Raw genomic sequence first — 26,986 nt, forward strand, 5'->3', positions numbered from 1 at the left:
CAGGAGTTGGCACATGGATCCGCCTTCATCACGTGGTATCCGACGTTACTATTTCGCTATTTTTGGGAGAAGGATGTGAACAATCCTAAACAAGGTTGTTATTGGGCGATCGTATGACAAAAATATTTATTTCTCAATTTTTATGTGCATTTTTCTAACATTAAATATTTCATAAATTTGAATAATGTGTCCTTTTTGAGACTTTTGCGGCAATATATTTAATTAGCTAGAGTAACGAAAGGTATAATAGCAGATGATAAAGCGAAGTAAGTGACTGAAAAAGAATTCCCTGTTTGCGCATTAAGGATTGTTTCAATTTCAAGCGCGGAGACGTTTCTCCTCTTATTTCCTGCTCTGAAATGAACTCCGAGGAGGTGGAGTCAAGTGCCAACTCCTGGTGAACGAAGTAGAGATTGTTGACCTCGAATACTCAACATCAAAAGGAACCTGCAAAGGCATTCCTATCATTCCTGATGAAAACGTGACTTTAAAGGCTGGATGCGCTCACTTTTTAAAATGGCAGGAAGCTGGAGATGTTCTGATGGTAGAGAAATGTTTCTGTGAATAATAGCAAGTTGGATTTTGGACGAGTCCACAAATGGAGTAGAATCAAAAAATTCAACTGGGATGCAAAGTGTTGTTCCGCAGACGAGCTTTGAAGATGGTGACTGTAGATCTTCCATTTATACAGCTCAGAAGCCCAAGAGAATAGCCGGTAAGAAGGTTGACCAATGGTCCTGTGGGCATAACTGTAACTATGTTTATTAAGCATCAATTCACTGTAAGACATATTAACTCGATTGAATCTTGAGGTACTTTTGATAGATGAAGGTTGACATAGTCGATTTCTGCTTTCCCCATATTTGTGACCTGCTGACGTGCTATGAACAAGCTTACTTCGATGTATGGTATGCATTAAAAAGTTGACTTTCTATTTGTGTCTGAGTCATCGTCCTCCTCGCGCTGTTCTCAGTTTCTTTTACACACAACGTGATCCTGCAAACTCTAGACTGTTAATAGCAACACAGGAGAGACCACATACACTGCCATGAACTTAATACAACTCTCACCATAAATGCTCAAAATCCGGTAAACTTAACACAGTCCTAGTAGTATTCATTCATCGAATTGTATCCCTGATTAAAGTCTAGTAGCGGAGTAGTATGGCTTAACTATCCTTATTATCAAACATCAATTGATTAGTATATAAGACCTGCTAACTCGATCCAATCTTGAGGTACCTTTTGATAAATATAGGTTGGCATTGTCGATTTCTACTCTCCCCACAGTCTGTATTGTAGGCCTTGAGGGCAGCTGTCGAGGGTCGGTGCCATTGTTCTATCATTCCATTACTTTGAGGATGGTAAGGTGAGGATCAACTCTTTTGATGCCCACGAGATGTGCTAGAGTTTTGAAGAGTCTACTCTCGAACTGGTGACCCTGGTTGATCGTTATCACTGAAGGTGACCTAAGCCGGGCAGTCCCGCAGTGGACTGATCGTAAAGATACGTTTCCCAGTAGAACTCAAGCATCACTCGCTGCGATCAGTAAGTAGGGTGGGTGACCTGCCTGTGTAGGGACCGAGGCTGTGCTGTATCGGTCCTCGTTAAACTGTTCAACCGTTAAGTGCTCTAGTTCGAGAGCTGGTCGTCGGGCTGCCAAAGCAGGAGAGCCATCAAATTTGTGATGGCATGTCTTCGGATCACCCTCAGAGAAGTTTTCGAGACCGTCGCCAATAGCTCATTGTGTAGCTCTAGTGTGAGAGGTAAATAAAGTACCAAAGCGAGCAATACAGGTTTTTAAGAAAGCCTCAGCTACAGTCTCTTCTATAATCGGAACCACCCATCTAGTAAGTCTGTCGATCATCATTAAGCAGTATGAAAAGCCTTTAGATGGTGGCAATGGGCCAACGATATCAAAGATGAAAGAGGTCAAAGCGGTTGGACTTTATTGGAAAAGAAAAGATAGGGGATATAGTATGCCTTATGATTTTTGACATGGCATGCAGTATCTAGACCGCATATTGCAATCTCTATTTAAGTTAGGCTAAATAAATCCATTACCAATCAATTTATTAATTGCTTTTGTACCGGGGTGTGATAAGTAATGAATAGTATCAAATATTTGTGTACGCCATTGTTTTGGAATAAAAGGTCTAAAATATTTAGTAGAAATGTCGCAGTATATAAAAAAGTGTTTGTATCAGCCATATTTACATTTTTAAAATCTAAATCTTGGGAAATATTGATTGAACGATTTAATTCTTTATTATTTTCCTGAGCTTCTGCAATTTTGCTATAATCTACAGGATTCGGTATTGTTTATAGAAGATATTTTTGATAACGCATCTCCTGTTATATTATCAGAACCATTTGGGTATCCTATATCTGTTGTAAACCGAGATAAAAAAAAAATCTAACTGACGAGCTTGCTGGGGGTGAACATTTATCTAACTTTTGCTTAAATGCATAGGTGAGTGGTTTGTTTTCTGTGAACAAAACAAAATTTCGAGCATTTAACTGAATTGTTTGATTACAACTCCCTGTCGTAAGCGCTATAGCTTTTTTCAGTTTCGTATAAATTATTGCGAAAAAAATGCTAACAGTTGAAGAAATTAGTTTCCTGTTGCAAAATCCGAGGCAACCACGCGTAATTCTAAATTTGCTTCGAGGTTAGAATGTGTAAGCAGCATAGAGTTTGCTAAAAGGGTTTTTCAATTTTGAAATTAGACTGTTCTGACCAGTCAATCATATGATTATCATTACGCTCTTTGAGCCTTACAAAAAATCATTTAAATAAATTTGGTTATGAGCTGCACGAAGTAGAAAACAAAAAATTTAGAAATCTGAAATATCTTCATAATTCCTTAATTATTTTTGACTGTGGGCAATTTAAGATAGTGTCTACTTTATCAGGTTGTGGTTTATTGCTATCCTTAGTTATTAATTATCCAAAAAATGAAATTTCTGACACTCCAAACAGACAGTTTGATACGTTCACTATTAAACAACATTCGTTTAATTTTGAAAAACGGCTGGGACACACATTTTGTGCTGCCAAGGTGCTTTTTAAAAAGTGCTTAAGCTTGCTTATTTTCGATTTTCATTTTTTAAAAGTTTTAAAGGTGTTATTTCTCATTGGGAGTTTTTAAAAAGTGCTTAATTTTCCCTTTTCGAAAATGAGATTTTTTTTTCTTTAACGTGTCGATTTTCGCCACGTATTTTTCACTTTGTTCTATCCAACGTTTTCACAATTCATTCAACCACAATCTATTTCGGCCTACCGTCAGTCCATAGCGTATGAAAGCGCCAATCATTAGCGCCTGCTAATGAGGTGACCCGGGTTCGATCCCAGCAACAACTGGTTGATTCGAATTCCGTACTCGGCTTGCATCGACCATAGCGCTGACGTAAAATATCCTCAGTGGTAGACGAATTATAGATTCCCCTCGCCATCATTCTAAGCAGGGCAGGTTTTCGTGGTTTTCTTCTCCATGTAACGCAAATGCGGGTTAGTTCCATTAAAAAGTCCTCCACGAAGGCAAAATTTCTCCCAATACTTGATCCAGTAGTTCCCTTGTCTTCTGCATTGGGTTCAAAATGACAATGCTCCGGAGTTGAACATGAGTAGTCGTCAACCAAAAAAATTGGGTCGGCTGTTCAACGACGGCTATGAAATAAAAAATATGTGTCACTTGAAATTAATTTTATTTGAAAAGTATCAGTTTCGGTAGTTATGCCAAACAAAGAAACGTGACATCATTTTAGGTCAATCAACAGCCCGAGTGCTCTGAAAATAATTGGAATAGGTGACACGTAGCAATTAAAATTTTGTATCTTCTTAATGCTGAATTAATGTTCAATGACTGAGTTCCGCAGGTCAACATTTTTGAATTATTAGCTTTAAATAATTGTAATGGATCAAGTTACAAATTTCTAATCATTTTCGAGACGGGCGAGCAGCTCACGTCCAGACCTGAATCCACTAAAAAATTTTAATTCGTCTTTTTATCAAATACAAATAAGCGACACGAACATCATTCGGCATTTAGATCACTTGTCGCCGTCCCAGCGACAGCCGTTTTTTGCTCTCCTGGCTATTGTTGTAAGAACACGATGAACAATATTTCCTAACTTTTTGACAAAATTTCGAATGATAAAAAATGAATTTAGACGTTTTTTTTTTCCTCTTTTCCCTAGAGCTGGATCTATCTCTAAGAAAATTATTATATCTTGTTCGAGATCGATTGCGCAATCTCTCTCTAGAAAATCTTTCAAATTGCTGGCTAAGTGCTGTTATTTGCTGACGAAGTGTAATTACATCGATACCTGGTGTTACCTGGTATCGTTATCATCGATACGAAGTGTTGATATACCAGCTTCGATGTTGAAAAATCTTTTCGTGGATTTGCAGAGAGTGCGGGATTTGAACTCGTGGATTTATTTATTACACAAACGTTTAGTAAGGGATCCGTTCTAAATTTGGCTATTTTATCAGCTAGTTGAGCTAAATTTTCAAGTGGTGCTAAGCTAACGGAAAGATTTGTTGGCAAACTTTGTAGCCGTCAGGTTTTCAAAAAATGTTCATTTAAAGATGTACAGTGCACGCAAAAAAGACCACCCTGAATAACTTTTGATCTAATGATCGGATTTTCACGTTCTAGGACTCAATCTTCATGGTTCGATGAGGTGACCTCAAAAATGGTATTCAGTAAGTGCAGACGATATTTTTAGTTACGAAATCAGATACAAAAACGTACTTTCAATGAATAAACATACCTTGTTAATGACGGATTCAGATTTCTGACCCCCTAAATATCGACGCTATTTTTGTCATATGGTTCCAATAATTTGGTCAGGAGAGCGCTCCAAAGTTTGAACCCCTTAATGGTCCTTTTACTTTTAGCGTATTTCGCTATATCTCGAAAACTTTTTAAGCTAACTGAAATATTCTTTGAATACAATAATGAAATTCGTTTCCGTAGATATAGTGAAATCCGCAACAAGTAAAATTAACATTAATTGGTCCATACTTTGGAGTGTTCTGATGACCAAACTATGGACCTCCTATATTTCGGGGATCAGAAATCCGAATCAGTCTGAAAAAAGGTTTGTTTATTCAAGGAAAGTACGTATTTATGTCCGATTTCGTAACTTAAAATATCGTCTGCACTTCTTAATTAGCATGTTAGAGGTCACCCCTCGAACGATCAAGATTAAGTCCTAGAATGTGAAGATCAATTATTACATAATTATTAAAATCAATTGTTACATTATTATCAAAAATTATTCAGTGTTGTCCGTTTTTTATTTGTCGTCCCCTAACTGCAATGCGGGAAGAAGTTTGCGAATTCGTTTATTTTCAGAGTCTGTAAATTGCGCAATACGACTTCCTTTAAGAGTATTATATTTATTAGCTGCTGGAAGATGAAACAAAATATCTGAAACTGTCGATTAAGTTTCTGGGTCAATATCTGCTATAATATTGCTATAGTTCGTTTGGTCGTTAGTAATTCCTGATAAATTCAAATTACTTAACAAACCAAAATTTGATATTATTCTTCCATGTTTAGTGGTAGTTTAAAAAGTATACGTGCATATAGAGATTCAGTAAGATTCTGCTCAATTTTTAATTTTAAGCAAATTAAACTGAATTCATGTACTAACGTAATTTTGACATGTATTCTAAGTTTAGAATTAAATTTATATTAAAATTTATACTAATAACGAAAAACCTAATTTATAAGGGGAACAAATTGCATAATTAAACCAAACGAATGACCATAATAACCAATTTGAAACGTCACTCGCGTAGTAAACAATGCAAAAATTCAAGTAATATAATCTAATAATTTTTCCAAGAAGGTTTCTTTCAGCGTGCTGCGATGAACGCGGTCACCACTGGAGAGAATATAAAAGGATAAATTTTCTCAGAACAATTTATTCAAAATATTAGTATAACTTTATCAAAGGAATAAACATTTTTAACAAACATTTTGCCGCCGTTATGCGACGAAGGTAAGACTTCCCTTAGACTGAGGATGTTTATCACAGGGTTATCTTTTCTTCAAAATCTTTATTAATGTGCCGCTATGGCTCTGGGGATAGAACGTTCGCACTCCAGTAAGGTGAACCGAGTTCGAATCCAAGTCACGGCTGGGCAATATGAATTCCGGCTTGCACAGGGCTTATGGATCATGGGTTAGAGTCCCCTTGCCGTCAGGCTAACAGTAGAACGTGGTCTTCCTCTCCATGTAACGTAAATGTTGATTAGTTCCGTTGAAAAGTACAAATTTCTCCAGGAGCTCCCTTATCTTCTGGATTAGGTTCGAAATTAGAGGGCTACGGAGTTGAACATTAGTTGTCGTAATCCCAAAATTGGGTCGGTTGTTCAACGATGGTTATAAAATAAAATAAAACTTTTTCTCGCCAAGCTTGCGGGAGTGAAAAATATTAGTGAGAAACTGGTTAAAACTGGCGAGAGTGGCGAGTACATCAAAGGAATATGTAAATAAATTAAGAAACAATATTTTCTTCTGAGCTTAAAAGTAGCTAATGTAACTTTTAAATTATAAATTTTCATTATTCATATCATATGTAATTTTCATAAAGTACTCAATGCAGTGTATAAAATAATTTGATGTTTAATTAGCACTAAATATATTTCTTCGGCAATAAATATATTTCTTCAGCAATAAATATCTATCTATATTATATAAAACGCTAATACGTACGTATGTATCAATAAAACCGATGATATTTCTTTTCTCGCGCTGGCAACAGTTTTCATTTTTAATTGATTGGATTCGGCGCGCAAGAGCACGTAGTGAGCATATCATATGTCTAATCGGGTGAATTCTCACCGAATTATCTTCATCGAAGCCGATGCTTTACATCCGGCGTTCAGTACTATTTCATATTGTTTTACAACACATGGTTTTAGCCCTCTGGTGGGAAAAGCTTTAAAACAAAGCTTACAAAAGTTACTTTTCTCAACAACTGAAATTTAGAATAGTGTGATTAAGAAAAAAATGTGAACTGTTTGCAATTTCAAATTAATATTGAAATTTACAGGTTTAGAATTTTCTACAGTTAAAGTTTTCGGAACTTCAGTGTTCAAAAAAGTATACTAAAGCTAGACGTTAAGAACGTATGCAGTGCGCGAGCAAAGCGAGAATCGGATTGCGAAGCAATCCGAAATGATCTGCGAAAGCAGTTCCGGGGGTTGGCGAGCGCCAGCGAGCAGGGGGCGAAGCCTCCTAGTATTTCATTATTTTATGCGCATTTAATTTTATCTATATTTATTCAAATAAAAGTAATTTTAAAATTTATTAAATGTGTAGTTATCCACTTGTAAATAAGGAATAAAGACTTGTTCTACCAAGAAGAGTTTGTATTTAAAAATGTTTTCTCTTCTAAATTAATTTACTTTTCATTCGTCAAGTTGGTTCTCTGTCTTTGCCATTCATTATTGCTTTGAGTTTGATTTTTAAAAAAATAACTGATTACACTTATTTATTCAATAATTAGTTTGCAGTGAATAAATAATAAACTTTTTTATTATTAGTAATATTAAGAATTTTAGTTGCAGTACTAAATAATATTAAAAATTATTTTTACATTTAGTCAGACCTGTGTGTGTGATCTAACAATTTTAAAAAATGAAAAATTATAATTGGAATAAAAATAAGTCCTATGCCATGCTGAAATGCCTCAATGTTTCGCTTTGGACTGCTAAGACCCTAAGTACGTCCCTGATTGTCGTAATATGTAGAAAATATTGGAGCTTTAAATACCATGTAAAATGGTCTAAAAATTATTTAAACGATATAGATTTACGTAACGCGATGTTAGAAGAGGCAACTGGTACTAACATGACATCAAAATGTCGGAATTAAAACTTAACCATGGCTGAAAAAAACTAGCTGACAAAATAAATTTCAAACAGTAATGGATTTCACGTACACTGATAATAAAAAACGTACATGGTACACTGATAAAAAAAAAGCGATTACCTAAATATGATATTTTGAGTGTGAAAACCCGGATGGAAGGATATTATCTATAAAAAGGTTATAAAAGCAACAGAAAAACGATGTGGTTTTTCCATTAAATTGTCATTCATTGAGCTTGTAAAGTTATAAATTAAATTCATAGTATGCGCGTTATAATATCTTGGTCAAAGTATTGGAATTTGAAAAACATGAGGAAGTTTGTCTGCAGACGGAACCCAATTTTTTCCAACCCCCATAGAGAGTAGTAGCATATCTTGAATTTTTAATTGTACTTTTTAGACTGCTGTTATTTTTTAACTATGGTTTTAATGAAGCAGCAATTTTTCTTATAGGAAAGAGCTATGATGTTAAATGACCTGTATAACGTAGTACAACAAAATACAGGTAAGATTATAATCTTTACGTCTTTTGTCCAAAAATTTAAATTTTCTAATATCTGTTGCTGTTTCATTTGCTGAATTTTTCTTTTTCAAAACTGCAACACGGACGAAAAACTACTATAAACATGAATTTTGGAGGGAGCCGTAATCTGAGAAATAAGGTTCCAGTAGTTTGGACAGAATTTGGACCCCCTTAATTTTACTTTTTGCGTATTTCATCGTATCTTGAACGTATCTATCAAATTAAAAGATTTTTCACACGAAGCTTCACATGAGATTTATCCAGAAATAATTTCAAGCAAAATAAAAATTTTACCAAATATTTTTATCTTCATTTTAAATAATGCAATTTTAAATAGTGAAATATAAAATTTGAGCGAAATCGACCCAATAGTTTCTGAGAAATCAATTTTTAAATATAAGACTTTTTTTTCAAGCAGTACGACTTAAGCATTTTTAAAAATACGACTTTTTTAAAACTCAATTTCTTAGGAACTATTCGACCGATTTCCCCACATTTTCAATTTCACCATTTGAAATTGCATTATTTAAAATGATGCAAAAATTCTATACCTTACAATTCAAAATTTCTTCAACCATTTTTAAATAAAATAATTATTAAAAATGTTTGCATTGAATTATCTATGGATAAACAAATTTTATTATTTTGTGCAGAATCTTTTTTATTTTCGTTGGAAGTTCTTGAGATATAGTGGAATGCGCAAAGAGGTAATATTGAGAACGAGCAACCTGCATACGTAGGATAATCGAGTAATGTTGATTATTTTAACTAGTCTATAACTGAAAACTTTCAAAAATCAACTGATCATGTTCAAAATTAATCAGGATTTATTAAAATCATGACTCAAAATTAGCTTAAATCGAAAATAACTTCACGTGACTCAAAAAGAGGCAAGATTAGGCCGTCAGAATCCACTTAATTCGTAAGCGGATTATGCCAAACCGAAACTTGTCTTACGGTAAAGTGATGCTGTTTACAGAGGTGTCTTATTCTATGCCTGTTTTTGACAAAACTGTGTTACATTTGTGATATATTGCAAACACAGAAGAATATTTGGTTTGAGAATTAATATTTTTTATTCAAAAATTACAATTTTGTTTTGTCATTTTGCGCTATAAGTAAACTGGTTAATACGTATACATACATAAGAACTTTTTTGAAATTCTTTCACGTCAAAGTTTGATCCTAAATGGAAATATTTAAGATTTAGAATTTTAAGTAGGGCCAGGATAGACTGGTTGTTAGGACGTTGGGCAAGTGTTCAAGTGGTCGTGAGTTCCAGCACCGCAAGCAGAAGTAATGGTGACTAATGCACGTTAAATCTGTTCGGGTCACAAAGTCTTCTATGTTCCCAAAACAAATCATACCTCTGGAAGTGCTGAATTGGAGATTGATCGTTCTCTGGTTCAGGTCAAAATTACGACCTATGGATGAATAAATGCGTCCACCCTGTAATTGGGGTGTGATGTATGTGTGTGATTGAATTTGTATGTTTGGCCGTAAATGGCGTCACTGAAGCACAAGAAACACACCTCTGCCTAAAATTCGCTTAGTTTCACCAAGCAAGCCTGTTGGTATTAGCCAGTAGCATTAGAAACAACTACAACAGAATTTCATGTTTTTTTTACTGGCGATGCAAATAATACTTAAAACTTTATTTATTTTTGCTTATCTTTTTTTTTATCCCTTCTTCCTGAAAAACTACAAAAAATAAATACTTATACATTTATACATATATGAATTTTCTTGTGTATAATATTGAGTTTATTCAGGGCAATAAACTAAACACGAATGTTGTAGTTTTAAATTTTTTACTATTATTAGCTAAAATATGTTAGCAAAATGTATTTTGCAAAATAAAATTCGCGCAAAGTTTTTTTTAAAAATAAATATAAAAATACAATAGCAATTTTTTATCTGTGTTTATATCATAGATAGTTTAAAGAATTTAAAGTGCGACGTAAAAAAAGTACTACGTCTTGTGGAATAAAAATAAAGAATGATTTTTAAATTTTCCTTTTTTAAAATTTAAATATTGTTAAAATTGCAAATTTTGTTTTAAAATTTGCTAAATTATTCACAAAGAATATATTATTGAAATTGCCTTTGTAAAATTTCTAAAATTATGTAAAGATTTTTTCCTGTTGAACAATTTTTTATGCTTACATGATTGTTACTGATATTGTTTAAATGGAATTTAAGCAACTATACCTTTAGTGTAAATCAATTCCAATAACTTAAAATAAATTGACATTTGACAAAAAAATTGACTTTTAATAGAAAATATTTCATTTACCAACCAATATTCGAAATGCACCGTAAAATTGGGTATTAGTATATCACACTCGTTTCAAAAATGTTTTACCAATTTACTTTAATACCAAAATAAATTGAATGAAGTAAAAGTATCGAAACAAATAATTTAACACAAATTTTAAAAAATGCTTTTAAAAAAACCCACAAGCAATACTTCTTTATGGTTATTTTTTTATACATATTCTACAAAATTAGTAATTTATTTTTATAACCGTCATTGTAAAGTTGACCCAATTTTGGGTTTACGACTACTAATATTCAACTCCGTAGCCTTGTAATATTGAACCCAATCCAGAAGACAAGGGAACTCCTTGATCTAGTATTGGAAAGACCTCTTGATGAAAGACCTCTTGATGAAACTAACCCGCATTTGCGTTACATGGAGCGGAAAACCACGGAAGCCCTTCAAGATCCCTTGAACCCATTATCCGTCTACCACTAAGGATATTTTTACGTCAGCACTGCTGTCGGTGCAAGCCGGGTGTGGAATTCAACCAGCCACTTCATTTGAGGGTGAACGCTCTATCCCCTGAACCACCTATCCCCTGCAGCATTTAATATTCACAGTTTTTTACATAAAAAGAAACCATCCTGGATCGAGTATTGGGAGAAATTTTCCTTCGTGGAGGACTTCGTAACTATATTGTTGTTGTCGTAGCCATTAAGGCAGTGGGGGAGCGACTGTTCTTGTTTTCCAGTTTCATCATCTGTGGCCACGAATTCGACTTCTGCCACACCCGTTTATAGAGCGGACCTATTCATGCATCCATTCATTCATCCACATACAGAAATTTTGACCTGAACCATAGAACGATCAATATCCAATCCAGTACCCTAGAGGCATAATTTGTTAAAGGAACTGGAAGGACTTTGTGATACGACATATTTAACGTGCACTGGTCATCACATAACTATACAAATTCGTTGTTATACTAATCAATTAAAAATAAAAAAAATTGAATATATATTCTGAATTAATAAATAAATTTTTTAATACTTAGTAATATTTATGCATAGAAAAAGTAGAATCTTTTTTTTTTTTTAGAATAATATCGGAAGTATTATGATTATAAAAAAACTATAATAATAAACCACTTTGTTCATATTTTTAACGTTATTATGAGTCACATCTGAGCTGATTTCTTACACAATTTTGATTCATTTAATGCAGTGTTAGAAGTTTAAAAAACTTTATTTAGATGGAGATTTCTCAGAAAGCGCCCAAGAAATGATAAATGATTAGTTAACTAAAAAATAAATTGACTAGCGCTGAAAAAGAAAGACAAAATTTTTTCTACTTTCACTTTTAAAACTCTTGTTTTGTTCCAAAACGTTTAGATTAAGGGAAATTTCGGGGATGTAATAGCTTACTTTGGATGTTTCTGCATTTTACATTAATGGTTTACCATAGTAGGAATAGTGTGATTTGGCTCAGATTTATCTAGTAATAAAAAAGCCATGTATTTATATATAAAAAATGTGTTTTGTATTGCTCCCACTATTTAACTAGGGATTCTGAAATTTAATCAAAATTCATTCAAGCAGGAAAATTTAGAAATAATGATTTGTTCAAAAACATTTAGACTAATAGGAATTTCGGGAGTTTTCTTAATGAGTATATTTCTAAAAGAATATTACCTATTAACTTCAGAAAATAATATTTTAATTGGATTCTTAAATACTTATGTCTCTTTGTGTGACTCTGTCTTAAAAATTAATAGGAGAAATCTATTTTACGCTTTTATAAATATATATATACGTAAGTTATTTTTCTTATTAATTTATTTTAAAATAATTAATGAATTTTGAGTTTTAAAGTATACAAATCATTTTACAAATTTACTTTATTTTAAAGTAATTTCAAATGAAAAAAAAATGGAATAAAATCGGTCGAATAGTTTCTGCAAAATCCAATCTTTAAAAATGCTTCGTTGAAATTTTTAAAATTTTGTATTTAACCATTTAAAATTAAATACTTCAAAATTATGTATAAATCAGTATACCTTGAAATTAAGACATTTTTAAACTGCTATTAAACAATATAATAAAAAAATAATTAAAATTATTCTTTACATGTAATTATTTTCGGATAAATGAGTTTTATATTTATGTGCAAAAATGTGCAATATGCAATAAATATTTTTTAATATCACTATGACGTATATTTTTCATTAATTTTATTTTTTTGCTACTATCAAGGATTCTTAAGAACCCCAAAAATTAATTGTAATTCAATTGGAGTGAACAATTTCTGTTGGGAAATTTTTAAACTATTAAAGTTTTTTTAAACATAAAATGGTTATAGACAAATGAAATTTTTTGAAAATGTATAATTATTACTTTTTAGATTTATTATTATGATGGATTAAAGTTGCAAGTCAGTGAATAAAAAATTTAAAAAAAAAAAAACAATTTTCATAAGAAAACAAGCGTTTAGCAAATGGTTTATTCATTGATTTGGTGAATAGTGTCTATACGCACCATTTTATTTCTTAAATAAAATATAATTAAGACATCCTAATAAATGTAGTGTAAGCATTCGACAGATTCCCTTAATTTTTAAACAGAAGACTTTTTCAAGCAATACGCATTTTTAAAAACATTCTCAGGAACTATTCGACTGATTTCCTTAAATTTTGTATTTCGCCATTTTAAATTGCATTTTTTATAACGATGCTAAAAATGTAAACCTTACAATTCATTCATTACATTTTATTCAAAAATTACAATTTTATGTCATTTTGCATTGTAAACTGGTTTATACATATGAAACATCTATACTATCTATAAGAACTTTTTTGAAATTTTTTTCACATAAAGGTTTGGTCCCTAAGAGGAAATAGAAATATGCAAGATTTGGAATTTTAAGTAGGGCCTGGATAGCCTGGTAAATAATGCTTTGGGTCCATGTCCAAGAGGTCGTGAGTTCTATCACCGCCGGTCGAAGTAAATGATGAGTGGTGCACATTAATTCTGTCGGGTCACAAAGTCTTCTATGTTCGCAAAACAAATCATACCTCTGGGGTATTGAATTAGAGATTGATTGTTCTCGGGTTCAGGTTAAAATTACGATCTGTGAATGAATAAGTGGATATATGAATGTGTCCGCCCTGTTAATAGGCTGTGACGTGTGTGTCATTGAATTCACATTTTTGGTCAGAGATGGCGTCACTGAAGCACTTCTTCCATACATAAGCTTAGTTACACTAAGCAGGCTTGCTGATATTGGCAAGTGGCATTAGAATCATATAGCAGCCATTATTTATCATATAGTATTATTAATAATGTAGCCATTATTTATGATTATTTATCACAGAGCAGGCATTTCAATTTCGTTTTTATACATAGCTATTATTTTTGTTATTGTCGTAGCCATTAAGGCACTGGGGGTGTGATAATTCTTGTTTTCCAGTTTCGTCATCTATTGCCAAGAATTCGACAACTGCCACACCCATACATCACACCCACTTATAGAGCGAACCCATTCATACATCCTTCCATTCAATCATTCATCCGTAATTTTGACCTGAACCAAAAAACGATCAATCTCCAATCCAGTACCTCAGAGGCATAATTTGTTATCGGACCATGAAGGACTTTGTCACCCAACAGATTTAGCGTGCACTAGTCACCACATAACTATACTAATTCATTGTTACACTAATTATTTAAAAGTAAATTTATTTAACGAAAAAAAAGTTTATATTCTGATTTAATAAATGAAATTTTAATACTTAGTAATTTTAATGCTTACAAAAGTGGAATTCGTATCTTTTTATTACAGAATAATATCGGAAGTTTTATAATTATAAAAATAATAATAATAATAAAGCACTTTGTTCATATATTTTTCGTTATTATAGGTCGTATCTGAGCCGATTTGTGTCGGAGTTTTGATTAATTTAATCCAGTGTTAGAACTTTTAAGTCCATTATTTAAATAAAGCTGTACTCAGAAAGCGCCCCAAAAAACATAAGTGATTGGTTAGCTAAAATATAAAGTGACTAGTGCTGAGAAGAAAGATATAAATTATTCTATTTTCGCTTTTAAGAGGTATTTTGGAATTCATATTTGCCCTGAAAAAAATTTACTTATCTTAACCCCTTGTCCGAATCCAATTCGAGCAGTTACTACACGTAGTTTGTGATGCCAGACTTCGGGCAGGAAAAAAATTAACGTTTCGATTTTGCGAAGCCCGAGCTGAGTTCGTTTCTACTTTAGGATAACATAATTCACTATTTTCCCATTAGTGGTCGCAATTTTTTACCGATTACGACTTCAGTCGAGAGAGGGAAATGTGGGTGGAGGTTTTGGGATATACCATACTGTAAAATATTTTTAAAATTAAGGTATTGAAAATCATATTGTTGTGTTTTTATATTATACTAACTGACCCGGCAAACGTTGTTTTGCCATAGGAATTATTTCAAGAGTATGAAAATATATCTTATTTATTGTAAGTGTGTGCGTATGTGGTATATGAGTGGAAGAGGCATGAGGGACCGCTGTGAACGATGACGGAATGTGAAAATAACAAAACACCAAATAATATTTTTTTAAATTTATGTTAACTTTTTCTTACAAATAATATATGCAACGAATTCCGAAAATATTAGTCAACAATATTAATCTCTTAGTGCAATGGAGTACAGCATTTTTTGTCATTCCATCTTTAGCTAACACAAATAAACTGAATGGTTTGCCCACTCGAGAGCATGCCACGTATGAAAAACATGGTGTGCTCAAATCTAAGACACAAACAGACGTTGCTTGGCCTTGTCATTGCAAATGCCAATCTAATGGGGAACTGAATGCGTTTAAATTGAACTGGCACATCTGTGGGTACAATAGGGATTCTTGGAAGTAATATACTTTCACCCCGGAATTTGTCATTTAAAATAATGACTTCGATAACGTTGTTCATTAATTTTTTAACGACTAATCGCATGTCGTTGCTAAGCCGTGGTGGGTTCAAATTACGAAGCAAAATAACCCAACTTTGAGTACTATATTATGCGGTGGTATTCCTGGTAAATCCAATGAGTTTAAAAACTCTTTTGGAAAATTTGCAGCTCCAATGGGATTGCAAACTGCATCAACAGATTTATCTGCCACCAAGTTACCTGGCAATAACTGTTGTATCTTCAGACTCAATTCGTTGACGTCCACATTTTTTGCTGCTAAAATCGCCCTTTCTGCCAGCCACTCAAGATAAATGTATTGTGTGTGTACATCGGGAAATATTAGGTTAATTAGAGCATCTTGTGAATCAATGATTGTGCAGAAATCGTCCGGTAATTTTATGCATCCAGTCTCATCCTTAGTAACTTTTCCATCACCGATATCTAACAATTGTTTTGAGAATGTTTCAGCAGATGGATCTTGAAGAATTTGGACGCGTATATTTACTTTTAGTTGAACTTTTTCAACATTACGCCACAGTAGAGATGATTTCACGCGAGCATTGATCTGATCATCGCACGTTTAACGCGGAAAGACGGGGGGGGGGGGTCTGAAATCACCCGAAAGGAATAACAGAGCGCCGCCAAATAATTTGTCATTGGTTTTTTATATCTTTCAATGTCCTGTTCAACACCTCAAGCGAATGTTTGTGTGCCATAGTGCATTCATCCCAGATGATAATTTTTCAGTGTTTCCACACTGTGGCCATAGACGATTGCTTTTTTATGTTGCACACTGCATCTGGGTTGTTTTGAATACTTAGTGGCAACTTAAATACTGAATGAGCTGTTCTGCCTCCATCCAATGAAGTTGCCACAATGCCAGATGATGCAACGGCCAACGCGATGCCATTACTTGATCGTATTTCAGCGAGAATTAGCGAAATAATAAATGTTTTGCCAGTTCCACCTGGTGCATCCAAAAAAAATTCACCTTGTCCTGCCGAAACTGCGAGCATAATGCGGTCATAAATGTTCCTTTGTTCCTCATTCATTAGTGGAACATTGCGAGTAACAATCGCTGCTATTTCTATCGTATTGTATTGAAGTTCGCGATTCATGTCAGTGTTTAATATATCAGATGCACTTCGATTTGGCGGAGGCACACCGAAATGACTGAGTGGCAAGTTGGCAATAATAATGCAAAGATCCTCAATAGCAATTAGTGCTTCATTGTACATAGCATCGCTGAATGCTATCGTTAGAACGTTGCAACGTGTGCGATGTTGCTACCGTATATCATCTGTCGTCGAATTTTTGTGATTATCCCATAACGTTTCTATACGGGCAGGGAAGCATGTAGTTAATACTATAGCAAATAATAGACGAATTTGCTTTGCAGTACAGTTCAATGCTGCTTCAGCAAGCATACATTCCCACTGGTTGTCGTCTTCCAGCAAGCAGAGTGCAAAGCATGCATCTTTATATGTTGGATGCTGATGTCCATCGACTTTACGTATATCTTAAAATGACAATGAGCCGGTGACATTAACCAACAACAGTCGAAAATAAAAACACTCAGTCTGCCTTGGATTGACTGTAAATACTCTCTCCAAGGAGTTTGATTTAAATAAACAGGGACATGCATCAACCGGTGTGTCTTGCTTGCGGGGTGTCCATTTCTTTTGTTTGAGCCCATGTGAAATAGTGTGGTACTTCTGAGTAGAGTAATGTCCGTGCAAAGGCACCAAAAGCATCCGTACGATTACCCAATTCAAAAAATTTGGCGAGTGTAGTTTTTGGTGGATTTATAGCTCGGTCAATCACTGTCTCGTTTGTGAAATCTACGCTCTGACCGTTTTCAAGATGGACAGCTAAATGAATAACGGTTGGATCTCGTTCATGAATTGGGAAACCAAAGATACGCCAAACAGCTTCATTGGAGCTGATGTACCGGTCTATTTGGTACAGCGTTATTTCGTCGTTGTTATTCACTGGAAGAGCAGTCACATTGGTATTTTCAACTCGAAATACTGCTATATCACTGCCCTTATTCACATACTTACAAATATATTTGATACTCTTCTTTTAAGGGCGAGCATGAGTATTAGAGTTTAATATGACTTGTTGCAACGTGCGTGAATATTGTTTTTGATTTGTTTCTATGTCTAGTTTCGATCCGAATACGATTAAATAAAGATATATTTAAAATATACGTTAAATCTGTCCAAAAAATGAAAAAAAATTTGTCATAAACCTATTCTCAGACCTATTGAATATACATATAAAATTTCATCAAAATCGGTCGAGCCGTTTCGGAGGAGTTTAAACACTAAAACTGTGACAAGAGATTTTTATATATATAGATTTAGATTCAAAATTTTGTTTCATTTGTTTTAATTGATTTGTTTAATTGTTTTAACTGAATAAGACTAGTGCTAACGTCTAATTGGACGTCTACTAGTAACGAAGAATATATATATTTACATATAAGTTATTTTTATTAGTAATTTATTTAAAAATAATTAAATTCTAAGTTGTGAAGTGCACAAATCATGTTATTTTAAAGTAATTTAAAATGGAAAAAAAATCGTGAAATCCGCGAAACAGCTTTTGAGAAATCCAATTTTTAAAAATGTTTAGTTGAATTTTATTTCGCGATAATTTCTCAACCGATTGCATTTAAATTTTGTATTTCACCATTTCAAATTTACTTTAAAATATGTAAAAATTTGCATACCCCTGCATTTCAAATATTTTTAAACTGCTATTAATTAATGTAATAAAAAATAATTAAATTTATTCTTTATGTGTATCTATTTTCGGATAAAGCAGTTTTATATTTATGTGCAATATGTTTAAAATATTTTCGAGATTTAATGAGTTATGCTAAGAAGTGAATTTATATTTATGAGTCTTAAATTTTGATCGCTCCCCCGCGAAATTATTAGGAGCAGAGTACGACTACACCATATTTTGGACGTCAAAAATTCAAATTTGTTTAAAAAAATACCTCTGCTCTACTTAAAAATACTACGTTAGGTATGAAAGTATACGTTTTCGCACCTGATTTTGTAATTTAAAATATCGGGTTCTCTATATAATCAGCTTATTTAAAGGTAGGCTTTCGAACTATTAAGATTGAATCTTTGAAGGCGAATAACCGATCATTAAATCAAGAGTTATTAAAGGAGTTCATTTTTTTGTGCACTGCTCACAGTATAGAGGTGCCTGTGATAACCCAGTCAGAATTATGAACGCCTCTGTAGTACTAAAGAAAAAGGTTTTAATTCATATTAAAAACCTTTCATTAATATGAATCTGATCTATATGAATCCTTTGATTAATATGAATCTGATTAATATATATCCCACAATCAATACGAATCCTTTGATTAATATGAATCCCTTCATTAATATTACAACAAATCTAGATATTTTAGTTTCAATATCTTATGAAATTATTACCGATTCAAAAACAACGGTATTTTTATATTTATCATAAATTATTTATTTTTCGTGTATATCTTTAAGTGGAAATTTAATATTATATTTGATGGGGACCTATTTTATTGGTAAAAAAGTTTTAAGTACTAAGGCCAGTTCATTCCAAAGTCTAACGCAGTCCTTCTTATTTGCCTTAATTTGCTTTTCAATTTTTTTTATCACTTTTAATCGTTTTAATTTTGTTTTTACTCTTATCTAAAATTTCGTGTGGTCTACTTTCAGATTTACTTTATTTTAACCCATTTTCGGCCAAAGTTGAGCAGACGCACCATTTCAATAAATATTTTTTTATTAACATTGTGACGTATATTTTTCACTAATTTTATTTTTCTGCAATTGCCAAGGGTTCTTAGGACACACAAAAATTAACAGTAATTCAATTGGAGTAAACACTTTCTGCTGAGAAAATTTTTTATGCTATTGAAGTTTTCGTTTAACTTAAAACGTTAAATGACAAATGAAATTTTTTGAAAATGTATAATTATTCCATTTGAGATTTATCATTATGCTTTTATGATGGATTAAAGTTGCAAATAGAATTTCTATGCTTGGCCTAAAATAAAGGAATAGAATGTGGTGTTTGTGGTAGGATAAGAAGAAATGTTTCATTCAATTACAAGAAATCTTCATTTGTTAAATAATCACACAAGTAAACTCTTAATGCATACTTTTCCATTTATTTCAAAAACAAATTGTCACAATTGGGGAAGCATAATTCTTTTTTGGCAATGTATTTTTTCTATTGCTGCTTAAAAACTCTTCATAAATTTATATTATTTACTGAACGTTGAAATTATAAATGTTTCAGTTTTTTTAAATTTGAAAGTATTGCCCAAACGGGGTGATGTAGTTACTTTACATACATTGTAATGGTATACCGGGCAAATGTATGCCAGGCAATGGCACTTGATCTTTAAAAATAAACATCATTGAAGGATATCTTGAGCAAATGTTTGTCCAAACCATTTAAAGAAATTTATTTTTAATTGTTTTAAGTAGAGGGGCGCAACATACGACCTGTACAGTCGTAGGTATTGCCTGTGGCAGCAATCTAAACATAATTTTAAAAAATAAATAAAAAAAGTTCGGAAATTTTAAATTGCTCATTCAGGCTGGTATAGCCTGGTTGGTGGGGCACTGGGCCCATGTCAAAGAGTTCTTGGGTTCGATCCCAGTCGGCCGAAGACTCCCCATGTAGTAAATGGTTATTGATGCACGTTAAATCTGTCGAATCACAAAATCCTTCATGTTCCCTTTACAAATCATACTTCATCCTTTACAAATCTGGGGGTATTGATCCAAGAGTTTCCTTGTCTTCTGGATTGGTTCGAAATTACGAGGCTATGGAGTTGAAGATTAGTAGTCGTAAACCCCAAAAACTGGGTCGGATGTTCTACGACGGATTAAAAATAAAATGAAATTGCGCAATCAAGTTTTTAATGTATTAAACCTCAACCAATGTAGTTTCTCAATGGTTAATGCAACGGATTCACGCATAGTTTTGTAAATCCCAACATTTTGATTCGACATTATTATTGACGCTCTTCGTGTGTGGTGATTTCGTCGAAATGACTTTTAGATAATTATTGCTACCCATTTTCACGTAGTTTCTGAAATCGCAATTTTTTTTTCAGGAAATCGAAATACGAGTATGTTCTAACGTCTTGAAAGTTATGAGACGCTTTATTTGTGCAAACTTCATCGTAAATCTAAATGACTTTTGATCATTCTTTCGGCAGTTATTACTTCGCATTTCATCGTGGTTTTTAAAATCGCGATATTTTTAGAACATTATTATGAATTGCGAGTAATGATTCGCTCATTGAGCTAACCATTTTTTGAAGTGATTTATTTTTGACGATTTTATCGCAAATCAAATAATTTATGAATCGTTATTTCGGCAATTATAACTGCGATACATTTCAACAAGGTTTCGAAAGTTCTAATATTTTTTATGCGAATCCCGTGTATACATTACTTTTTGACGCTAGTTATACCGATTTCATCGTAAATATAAATAGATTTTAATAGTTTTTTCGGTAGTTATAGCTATTAAAATCCCTTTATATTTACGATGGGACCCTGCGCTTTTCCCCACGGTTCAAAAAGTCCTGATATCTTTATTACTATATTTTCACGGCATGCGAGTTTTGAGTCGCGCATTAAATTAATCACGTGTCAGTGTCGATCTCAACGCAAATATAAGTATTTTTTTGAACGTTTATTTTTTGGCAGTCACAATTTAAAAGTCACACATCGTAATTCGTGTTCACGCAATCTAAAAATCGCATTTCGTATTAACATTAACGAGATTTAAAAATCATCTATCGCGATTCGTATTCATGAGATTTAAAATCGCAAATCGTGATTCATATTTTGGCATTTAAAAATCATACGTTATTACTCTTCGCGCAATTTAAAAATCATACACCGCGATTTATATTCACGTGATTTAAAAACCACATATCGCTATTCATATTCACACGTTTCAAAAATTATACATTGTGAGTCTTTTCGCAATTTCAAAATCACATATCTCGATTAGTATTCTCGCAATTTGAAAATCTGGAAAGGAAGATTCCTCATATGGGACAAATCCCCAAACTAATTAAGTTATGTGCCCTAAATTTAATACTAAACCACAACAGCTTCTGTATAAATTAATGTTCCAGGTTAAGGAGCAGTCTTTAAACAAAATCATTAAATTTTCATTTAATAACCCGAAAAAGTTATCACATGATCAAGTAGATCAAACTATCACAATGTTTTAAAATTTTGCAAATTGTGGAATATGCCAATAAGAAAATTTTTTAACCATTTTACATCATTTATAATTATATGCTGAGAAATTATTTGTATATCATTAAATTTTAACTGTAAAAAATGTAATCAATTTAAGTATCATAAAGCAATGTAAATTTTAATTTATTGCTAGTACATGTGGATTAATTGCTAATAGTGTTATGTTTAAAAAGTATGGGTCATAAAGTATCTTATAATTTTTTTTATTTATTAAGGAAATAGTTCCTTCAAAATTAATGTTTTCTTTCTTTTCCTTTCTCAGCCCTTTGCCCCTTTCTCAGCCAAAAATAAATCTTTCAAAGTTTAAGTATATTCCTTAATAAATGTTGAATCTTATTTAAGCTGCAAGGGTTTTAATTTTAATCATTTTTAACCCTATGAACTTTCTTTAAATCAAAGTATTTAATTTTCATTAATGTTAATAACTGGAATATTTATTTTCTTTAATTCAATTCACTGAACAAATTTTTTATGTTAAAATTTATTATTAAATGGACTTTAGTATTATATAATGTGATTAAAACAAAGATAAATTTTCCCATTGTTTTTAATTATTTTAATTAATCTGAATTTTTTTCCTGATAAATTGATTCTGATTGTATTTTATTTTCTAAGTTATCAGTTTTGAAGTTTTTTATTTTAAACGTTTAAAAATATTTAATTTTATGCCAACGTATTACAAGGTTAACTCATAAGATTAATTTAGTGCCTTGAACAATGTTTATATAGTAATCACTACTTACAATTACTAAACATGTTTATCTAAGTACTTTGGCTTGCGGCCCTTCACTCAAAAAGGTTGTGCACCCCTACTAATATAATTTGAAGATGCTCATTTGTTATAAAATAAATTGAGTGAGGTTGTATTTTCGGCTAATTATTTATCAAACTTTTTTCATGCATTAGTTTAAAGTAATCTAAACGTTCCATCTTTGAATTATAACTAAGATTTTCAAGATTAAAAATTTCGCTCGCTTCAAACGACATATTACAGTAGGGAACCGATTATCCGGAACGATCGGGACCATCGCTATTCCGGATAACTGATTTTTCCGGTTTTCTGAATCGCTACAAAAAGCCGTTTTTTCTATTGTTAAACTCAACTAAAAAAAATATATTAGGAAATAATCTTAAAAAGAAGAAAAAACGATGAAGTAATACAGTAATGATTATTTCTAAAAAGATGGTATGGTAAACATCTTTCAAAAAAGAAAGAAAAATCCTAAAATCTTATGAGGAAAAAAATTTTTTTTTTTAAATTGCGGGAAAATTTACCGAATTTCGTTCCGGTTTTTTGGTTTTCCGGTTTTCCGGTTTTCTGATTTCCGGATAACGGGTTCTGTACTGTAATAGGAAATAACAGTCGACATGTTTCAAGTGCTCAAAACAGGTGCCCGTATTCAAGACAAGCCAAACGTGAATGAAAAGAAACATAAGTTTAAAATAAAACAAAAAGTTGTTCACGAAAAAGGGAAAAAATAAAGGTGAGAAGCAAAACTGGAAAAAACCACAGTACCCGAAAGAGATAAAAGATCCACAGAACAAGAAAAACCACAGTGACCATGAGAGACAAATCAAGGTAAAATGCATTTCCACTCGTTATGGAGAAGTGGTGAGGATCTAATATCGTTGAGAGGGGAATAAGCATTTATTTGAATAAAATAAGATTCCAAGGCATCAAGATGAGCTTATGCGGCAGTGATGGAAATAATTTCGACATCGTTAAAAATTGAATTTGCGCCCATAATTCCAACAATTTGCAGCAATAAATGATGTTTTGATAGCAGACAATCATGTTTCTTTAAGTCTAAATTTTAAAGCGCGTCTAGTTTATCCGGTATAGCCAATGTCTCACTGACAATGAATGTAGTAAATGCCACAACGATCATTAAAGCTAATAGGCTTGGTTTTTTTTGCAGCAATAAATGATATAATTACAATGATAATAACAAATAATAATATAATAACAAAATGATATGATAGCAATAATGATATAATAACAAAATTTGGTTTTGTTAAAAGGCCTAAAAAGGACTTTAAAACCAAAACAGAAGAGTATATTAGCAATTTTATAACGAGCGGGAGAATAAGAAATGATCCACGCGTAAGGATTTGAGGAAGAGGGACGTTTGAGTCTAGTTAGTTTAGTCAAGATGAATCAACTATCGAAGCGATTGAATGCACTGTCAACATCAAACGAGCCGAAGATGCAAGTTCGGAGTAAATTTAGAAGGTTGTAAATGTGTGCAAAACGGAAGTATGGAATGTAGAAATGTTATGACAATTAGGGTGAATAAAATTAATATGAGGTGGTAAAAAGACGGCTATACGCTTATGATAAACAGGGGTGTAAAAATGATCAGGGTATCTTTTTCTTTTTCTCTCTTTTGACTTCTGTGTTTTTTTTTTTACTTATGTATCTTCCTGTTATTCATTCCATTTTTCATAAGCAGCTCTTCGTTTTATAATTCAAATCCCTTTCGTTTCCTCCGATTCACATCTGGCAAGTTTTGAAAATGGGCGCCTGTTTTTGAGCGTTTGAAACATGTATACTGTTATTCCTTGTTTGAATATTTTTTGAAGCGAACAAAGTTTTTAATCGGGTTATATTTTGCCGCTTTAGTTTCCTGAAATTATTTATTTAATGTAACAAAAATGTTTATATTTTCAATAGGCAATGATAAAAATTTACGTTTAATTTTTAAAATGAAAAATAAGTACAAAATTCTGGGACTAAAAATAAAACCATGCGTGTATAATTCAACTCTAATTTATTAAATCAATCAATTTGTTGCCCAATGCAAAAATTACATGCAAAGCATAAATATAAATATTGAATTGATGCAAATATTTGCTTACCACCAAATGATACAATTCATTTTAAATGTTTAGTATCGAACAAGATGTCACAATTTATTTTTAAAAAAAGATAAATTAATCAATGTAAAATGCGAATAAAAACTATTGCAAGTAAATATTAAAACGCATTATTAAAATTTTTTTATTATATTATGTATTTAATATTCATATTATTAATATATTTTAATTGATAGAACTGGTTTGTTTACGCTAAATAACTACGAATAATGAAAATTTTTGCAATCTTTTAAGAAGGCGCTAGAGCAAGACTGTTTCATTTTTTTATATGAATGCTGATTATGAAACAATTGTGTTTTTATAATTTTTCTTTTCGGGAGGGGGGGAAGGAAAGTTTCATAAGATTGTAATGCTGGGAGCTAACTGTTTTATGAACTAAAACTTATTAAACTTTCTAATTAGATATTATATCTGGATAATAGTTCGTTCACCAGGAGTTGGCAGTTGACTCCGCCTTCATCACGTGGTATCCGACGATACTATTTCTCTAACTTTGGGAGAAGAAAGTGAGCAATCCTGACCAAGCTTGCTATTTGGCAATCGTGTGACAAAATATTTATTTAGCAATCTTTAATTGCATTTTTTTAACATTAAATATTTCATAAATGTCATGATATTTTTCTCTTTTGAGTCTATAGTTTGTCCTTTTTGAGGCATTTTGCTGTAATATATTTCATTAGAGTAACGAACGGTAGAATTGCAGATGATGAAGCGAAGTAAGTGACTGAAAAAGAATTCACTGTTTACGTTTAGCGTGCATTAAGGGTTGTCTCAATTCCAAGCGCGGAGACTTTTCTCATCTTACTCCCGCACCAAAATGAACTCTGCGTTAAAGGAGGTGGGGCCAAGTGCCATCTACTGGTGAACGAACTATAGCTGCGCCCTCTTTTTGTGGGCCCTGGTAAAATTATCAAACGTAGACCGGACCGAAGAAGGTTGATGAACACTGTTGCATACTAGTAAATTGGTATTGAATAATCGTAGTGCTACATTACTCTTACACCAGAATGTTATTTTGGATCGAATTCTATCAATGGATATCACTGAATGATTCATTGCTGCTTTTATGAGAGGCCGGAAGCGCAGTATTAAGATAACCATATTTTAAGCGCTGCTTATGAGAGATGTTTTAACATCATGGTAGTGTGCTTGATCGCTCCTCGGTTGCTTATACCAGTGTGTGCAGCGACACGTTGTGTGTGATCGAGACTGGGTAGCAACAGCGCGAGGAAGATAATGTCGCAATCACAAAAAGAATCACAAATCACAATCGTGAAAATCGATTATTGCATGAAATATTATTCAGGATGGTGCTTTTGTTTCGCACCGTACTTTCAGCGTTTACGTTTGTGACGGTTTTCGTCCTATAATAATAATGCAGAAAGAAGTTTGAGAATTTGTTTATTTCTTTGACTAAATTATTCGACACACTATAAGATTCTGCCGCATCTTTTCTTTCTTTTCGGCCTCAATTCGACCCCTGACTCAATTTTCTTTTTTATGCGTCGTTCGCTAACTTCAGAAACCTTCAATCTTCGTGATATTTCGTGGTTTGAAAATATTTTAGCATTCACGAGGGCCTTTACTTTAACTTTTTTACATGGTGAAAGATCGTCTTTTTTTTTCAAGAGTGACTTTATTTTATTTTATATCCGTCGTTGAACAGCCGACCTAATTTTGGGTTTACCACTACTAACGTTTAACTCCGTAACCTTGTAATTGTGAACCCAATCCAGAAGACAAGGAAACTCCTGAATCAGAACCCCCAGAGGTATTGATTTGTTAAGGGAACATGGAGGACTTTGCGACTCGACAGATTTAAAGTGCATCAGTCACCATTTACTACACAAGGGAGTGTCTTCGGCCAGCAGGGATCGAACCCACGAACTCTTGTACGTGGGCTCAGTGCCCTACTATCCCGGGCTATCCCGGCCCTCTTTACACGAGATTGAAGTTTTTCAATTGATTATTTAAACACTGCACACGAAATAAGCAAATAACTGCGTATTACAAAACTGTAAAACATATAAGTTCAGCACATAAAGTCACAGAAACACGTCCGCAACTGACGCACGCGACTGAAACCGGTTTGCACTTGTTTACGGTCGTGTTTCAATCGGTTAACATTGTAATGCAATAAATTGAAAATAAATATAAATAGGAAGTAT

General features: G+C 32.7%; 1 long non-coding RNA gene across 2 annotated transcripts in view; it reads left to right on the forward strand.

The window, feature by feature from the left end:
• The window catches only part of LOC147800837 (uncharacterized), a 118,974-nt gene that overhangs the window by 1,221 nt on the left and 90,767 nt on the right, over positions 1-26,986 (forward strand). For both annotated transcript variants that reach the window (XR_015431076.1, XR_015431077.1), the window contains exon 2: positions 8,347-8,398. This is a non-coding gene — a long non-coding RNA (uncharacterized LOC147800837). The remainder of the gene's footprint in view (positions 1-8,346; positions 8,399-26,986) is intronic.

This window comes from Parasteatoda tepidariorum, unplaced genomic scaffold, assembly GCF_982258835.1.
Source record: "Parasteatoda tepidariorum strain Cologne lab strain unplaced genomic scaffold, Ptep-v5.0 scaffold_15, whole genome shotgun sequence".
NCBI lineage: Eukaryota > Metazoa > Arthropoda > Arachnida > Araneae > Theridiidae > Parasteatoda > Parasteatoda tepidariorum.